Here is a 6308-nt window from a genome sequence, read left to right on the forward strand (position 1 = left end):
TCAGAGGCTCCAGGCGGCAGGGAAATTGCAACCCTTGTGCATGGAGACGGATCAAAGCGGGGTCTGGGCAGCTCCTTCCAGCGCAGTCCCAGCAGGACACGTTCGCAGCAGCAAACTCTGGAGATAGAGGACGGAGGTCCACGATTTAAGGAGGAGAAGAAACAGAGGTTGAGCCCGATCCAGGCTCAGTGTTGTGGGAAAGGATGTGTTCAGAGGGAGCGCTAAGAAAAAATCCCCAATTCCCTGGTTATCCTTTCCACGCTCCGGGAGGAGGGAGCCAAATTCCACTTTGCCGTATACATGAAAGCAGGGCCTGGCTCCCGTGCTTCTCTCTGCTGGACATTACTGAGCACAGGGCTTTGTGGGCAAAAAGTCTTATTCCGCTCTTGTGCTAAACCTCAGCAAGATGTTGGGTAAGATGCAATTTCACCGTCTCATCGGAGGGTTCAGGAAGGAGCTAACAGTGATAAATACCATTTATAAAAGGCTGAAAACAGTCAATAGATGTAAATTTTCCCATATATCATACACCTGTGATTTAGGAAAAGATCATGATTCAAAAGCAATCTGACATTATTTGATCAAGTTTTCTTTGAGTAATGAGTGGCTTGCACGCATTGCAAAGAAAGGAATACGCTCAGTGCGTTGTTTATCGCCTCCCTTGCCTCCTTGGTAGGCATGTGTAATCAATAAGAATACACTCAGTTAATCTCGACAGCCTTCCTCCCACCCCGCATGAGGGGCAATAGCCATTCCCACCGAAATGCATACATATGAGCACATAAATGCTAACTGAAAGTTTCTAAGTGATTCTGCTTCTGAACCGCTGTAGGAAACAGGGAGGCAAGAGCCAAATCCCTGTTTCGGCAAACAGCCTCATGCCCGACCCCAGCTCACGCGCCGGGATGGGACGAGGGGCGAAACCTCACGCTGCACGGTCTGCGTGTGCATTTTCGGCAAGGGAGGGGAGGAGGTAAGTCCCTGGGGCGCAGGAACGCTAATGCTCCGCGTTTGGGATTGCACGGCCCCAAGCTGCTCCTTAGAAGCACATGAATGTGCAGTTGGGTGTATGTAACCCATCCTAGAAAAATGTCTTTGAGGATGCCAATGCATTTGTTGCCCACCAGCTTTGCCTCCTCCTTGGGCAGTCCATGATGTGCAGCTCCAGCATGGGGGAGGTCTGCTGCGAGTGGTACTAGCGCCAGGAGATGCTAAAACCTGCGAGATGACGTCTGATGGACGCCAGTTCTGCTCCTGTTGCTGTTCCTGAAAGGTGGAGGACTTTGGGAGTCATGTTCTCTTGCTGGATTTATGGGTCTGGGCAGTGGTGGGCTCTTGTGGCTGGTCCTCAGTGTCCTCAGAATCTTCCTCTGAAAGGCTCTGAGGGTCCCCAGACTGCTATCGCTGTGCCTTGGTCTTCTCTAAGTGTCTCCAACTGGCAGAGGTGCTTGGTGCCACCGGGTGTACCTGGTACATAGTTGGGTGGAAGGTGGCACCTTCTGGGTGAAACATGACCAGAAGGAGAAGAACCAAATCTGAATTTTTATAGATTATGATTTCTGCTTTCTCCCTAACTCTGCTGGGAACCTGGGCTCTAAAGCTAGTTCTTCTGGAGCTGGGACCTTTCGAGAGACGTAGCGGAGAGGCTGTGAGCCCAAGAGATGAGAATTCAGGCTTTGCACAATGCTCTCCAACCCCCGAAGTAAGTCTTTTATTTTTATTTTTTTGGTGACATCTGTCTGCTTGTTAGATAAAATTTTGCGAGAAACCTGCCAGGCTCCTGGCAGAATTTCAATAAACTCAGTATGGTCCCATGTTGTGCTTTAACTGCGGATACATTAGCAAGCGCAAAATAAATGTTTTCAAACCTTCCTGCTCGGCTCGAAGCTGGTGAGTCATGGCGGCAGCCTCGAGACGTGGGGGGAGCTCGGCGCGTGGCGCCCGCCGTCCCCCTCTCCGGGGGCAGAGTTTCAACTGGAAAAACTCCCTGTGCTCCCCTTCGGCCCCTGCTTTGACTAACGATATGCCACTTTCCCAATAAATTGGAAAAAGGTGAAGAAGAAAAATAAGTCTTTGACCTTTACCATTTATAATCAAGCATGTGTATTTTTTTGCAGGATGAAGTGTTTGACATTTAAGAGGAATTTTTGTTGCCATCTCCGGGCATCAGAAGGGACTGAAGATGGTGACAGTCCTCCATTACAGGGATCATAAATCAAATTGCAGCAGAACACTCACAAGGGGGGTCCTGGAGATTATGTGACCTAAAAGCAGGATTTTATGTCAGCTGATTCCCTTGTGAGAAAGGTCTATTATAGTGGGGGAGCAGGTATCTGCTAGCCTGCTAAGAATAATAATTTCTGCCCATAAGCTGCAGATGGGGAAAGTCAGTCATACGATGTTGATGAACCTCTTTTAAAGCAGATAAGTGTACTTCTACTTAGTTAGCATAATTAACACAGCTTTGCATAGTGCGGAGCTAGTAATTCCTTTCTGAACAGATTATAAGTCTTAAATAATTCTCCTGTAAGATTAATTCTTTCTTCCTCCTAGTATTTGGACACCTCTCCGAAACATGTTTGCTGAACTCAGCTGGGTGTCATTAGCTTCCCTGCGTGATTACTACGGTTGCGTTGTGATCTATAAACGTCTCTTTGGAAAGGCTTCGGCATTTCTGAGTACGAAACATCCATCTTCCCCGTGCAATTACGTTTGCAAGATAGGAGGGAGGCTTCATCCTCAAAAAACCAACCTACTGCCAATTATCGATGAGGAAAGGCTTTAAGCTTTAGGCTTTGAGTTTAGTTTTACCATGCCATTTGTTCTCTTAGAAATGAAAACAGTCTCTTCACCCTTCCCAAATTACAGTCGTAAAAAGAGGTGCAGAAGAAGAGAACGTAGAAGACTGTAGATGCGATGTCGGCGTCGGGGGTCTTCCGCTTCTTTGAAACTGCTTTTAATTCTGTTGCAGACCGAGCTGTATATAGGGACAGTTGAACCTATAAAGCTCAGTATTTTGGATCAAGAAACACCTCCCTGAACGTTTCAGGCCTGTTTTTTTTTTTTTTTTTTGGCTCTCGCTCTGCCTACCAAAGTTAATACCGCAGTGTTACCTGCTTTGGCTTCTTCTAGGTATGAGAGACAAGAGAACAAAGCCCTGTTTCCATGATGAACCGAATCAAAACTCTGGGTCTGGGCTTTTCCAAAAGGGAGGCTTCGAAATCTGAGTCTGAACGCCAGCCGGGCAGGGCTTTGATCTGCCCCATTCTGCGGGAAGCTTTGTGCCGTGACGGCACTTTAAAACCTGTCTCTGAGTGTTTATTTAGGCCATTACTACGAGCACGGCTGTCAGAAGAAGGGTGCGCAAATTCTTACTAGCTGCATTTTTTTTTTTTTTTAATTTTGTATTTAGGAAGCTTAGCCTGCAAAGCAGTCAGCTCAAGAGAAAAATTCACTGATGCACGCGTGGTGCAGGAGTGGGATGTGCTTCCGGTGGGGCTGCCTCGGCGACGGGGCCGTGTCCGAGCAGAGGGCTGCGCTCTCTTGTTAATGCTTCGTCCGCCGGCAGGCTCCTGCCTCCCGTTCGCGTGAGATGACTCCCTGCGCAAGTTGCCCGTGGCACCTGCTTTGCTCTCTCTGCCCTCTGGCTCCTCCTGGACCCATGATGACCCGTCTGCGTGAAAAGATAACATCAAGCCCCTTGCGCGGGTGTGCTGTTACTGGATGGCTGCTCTCCCCGGGAGCAAGCTTTTTTGTTTGCACTGCTGTTGCTCTGCTGTGCTGGTCAACCCCAGACGCATCGTTTGGGTGGCTCCATGCTTCCTCTGATCCTGGCTTGTGGTCAACAAGTGGCCGCCCTGGTGCGAAATCCCCTTGCTTAGCTAAGGCCAAGGGTGCATACATAACTATTGAAGAGCTGTAAGTCCATTTGGTGCAGCAAAATGCTGCTCCGGTGGAGGGCGCGGGGCTGCAAGGGGGCTTCAGCTGCGTCGGATGAAAGGGAAGAAGAATTACAGACTCTGGATACCTCCTTCAGCCCAGCGGTCTTTGGCAATGGAGGACCGAATCGATTCCTGGGGGCCGCGACCTGTGCTTGTACGGAGGCAGCCTCCGTGCCGGGAGCGCTTCCCATCTTCAGGTCCTGGGAGCACAAGAGCCTTCTGCAGACGCAGCTGCAGCTTTGCGAATGTGTCTCTCCGTACTGTTGGAAGAAGAGTAGTTCAGAGTTTGGCTCAAATTTGGAGCATTTTCAAGGACGGTTTTTTGTTGGTTTTTTGGTGTGCTTTCTGCTCTTGTTGTCATTAGTGGATTTAGGAGCCCAGAAGAAATCCTTCATCTGGCAGAAGTGCAGCAGCTGGCGCTTCCAAGTGCTATGCCCTGCTCTGTGAACGTGTCCCCTGGAGAGCGCCAGCATTAACTAGTCGGGACACCAAACGCGGAGAGGTAGGGGAGTGTTTTCATGTTCAGGCTACCGAGCTGCTACCGACCGGAGCTGGCGATGTGGAGCTAAAGGTGCAAAATCTGACTGCGAGCCCTCTGGCTCACCCAGAAATCTGTAATTTTATTGCTGCCCTACCGGACCATCATCCCAACTCATTGAAACCAAAAAAAGGCAGTTTGGGAGGGGGATGGACGCTAAAGGACATCAAGGGGGTGCTGTGAGATCTTCAGCAAACGGGGCCGGGAGGGTCTCCCTGGGGACAAACTCCTTCCCGCGCCCCTGCCTATCCAGCTGCTTTGTATTTGGGGAAATCGGAGGCAGGGCTGTGCGATGCCTCCGCGATGCCTCCGCGGACGAGGCCTTGGTCTAGGGGGCCGATCGCTACGGGCTGTAGCTGCCGTGTCAGCGTGAAAGGCGGTGGGGGGGACGGTATTTTTAAGGCGAGCTCGGGCGGCGCGGCTGTGAAACCCGGCAGCTTCTTCGCCCCGTTAGGAGCGGTGGTTTGTGGCTTCGCTCTTCTCCTTGTGGCTCAGAGCCTCCCCTGCCGCGATGGGGGCACCTCGGGAGGTGAAGAAACCCGGCGTCCCCGCGCGGACCCTGCGCAGCCACCCGGGAGCTACACGTGCTCCCGCAGATCTTCTCGTAAATCCAGTGCCGTCTACACACTTTTTACCGTTTCCCACTGTAGCAGAGTTTTCCACGCTGCGGAAACCGTCTGGTCACCTTCATCCTCACCTGCCGGCTGCGGTGACGGCCGTGCCACCCGTCCCAGGGTCCTCAAGGTGTCCCCGGCCTCCTCCACGTCCGCTGCCCTGTTGTGATCTGCCGGACGCGTTGCCGTAATCGCTCCGTTAAAACGGACGATGGCAGAAAGCTGACTTGGGACAGCCGATCTCCGGGACAACACAACGTCTCCCGAGAAGTTTAAGTAAAAGTTATGTGCAAGAGCAGTTATATGAGCTGTGTTTCCTTAGGTTCCTAGGGTTTGTGTTGACAGGCTGGCGCTGGGAAAATTGCACGTGTGTCATGGAGAGGAGACCTTCCAGGAGCCTTTGGCGTCGTGGCCCCACCACGAGCGCCTGCTTCGTGGCGCCCCCGTTATTTCCGTGTGCCGGCCAGGCCAGCGCCTCAGCTGGGAAAGGCTGGGGCGAGCGAGCGCCCGGCTTTGGCGAAACCCTCGCAATGGCAGCCCGCGCACCCCGGGGACGCACGTCCGCGGGGCACCTGCTCTCGCTGCAGGGGCAGAGACTTGCGTTCGCCCCGTGGACTGGTCCCCGGCTCCCTTAAAGCTCTGCGTGCCTCCGTTTTGCTTTCCCGCCTGTAAAAGCGCGACGCCGGTTTCGCGCTGGTGTCACCCGCTGCCCCTGTTTGCAGGCTGCTGACGGGAGCGGCGGTGCAGGGCTGCTCGCCCGTGCCCGGACGGCGGCAGCGGCAGCAGGTCGTCACGCAGGCGGTACCTCGGGACAGAGCGGTAGCGACGCGAAACCCCCTGACGTCGCGCCTCCCTCCTCGGCCTGACCCCGTCACACCTCCTTTCCTCGGCGTGATGACATCGCACCTCCTGCCTCGGCGTGATGACATCGCACCTCCTGCCTCGGCGTGATGACATTGCACCTCCTGCCTCAGTGCAATGACATCGCACCTCCTTGATGTAATGGCATCGCACCTCCTTCTCGGTGGAATGACATCACACCTCCTGCCTCAGTGCAATGACATCTCACCTCCTTGATGTAATGACATTGCACCTCCTTCTCGGTGGAATGACATCGCACCTCCTGCCTCGGCGTGATGACGTCACACCTCCTTGGTGTTATGACATCACACCTCCTTCTCGGTGGAATGACATCACACCTCCTTCCTTAGTGTA

General features: G+C 52.9%; 1 long non-coding RNA gene across 1 annotated transcript; it reads left to right on the forward strand.

Annotated features, from left to right (window-relative positions):
• Positions 1 to 1603: 1603 nt before the first annotated feature.
• Positions 1604 to 3314, forward strand: LOC138064793 (uncharacterized). The gene is made up of 3 exons (XR_011138049.1): positions 1604 to 1702; positions 2118 to 2307; positions 2554 to 3314. It is a non-coding gene; the product is annotated as an uncharacterized lncRNA (long non-coding RNA).
• The last annotated feature ends 2994 nt before the right edge of the window (positions 3315 to 6308 follow it).

Source organism: Struthio camelus, chromosome Z (assembly GCF_040807025.1).
Source record: "Struthio camelus isolate bStrCam1 chromosome Z, bStrCam1.hap1, whole genome shotgun sequence".
Taxonomy (NCBI): Eukaryota; Metazoa; Chordata; class Aves; order Struthioniformes; family Struthionidae; genus Struthio; species Struthio camelus.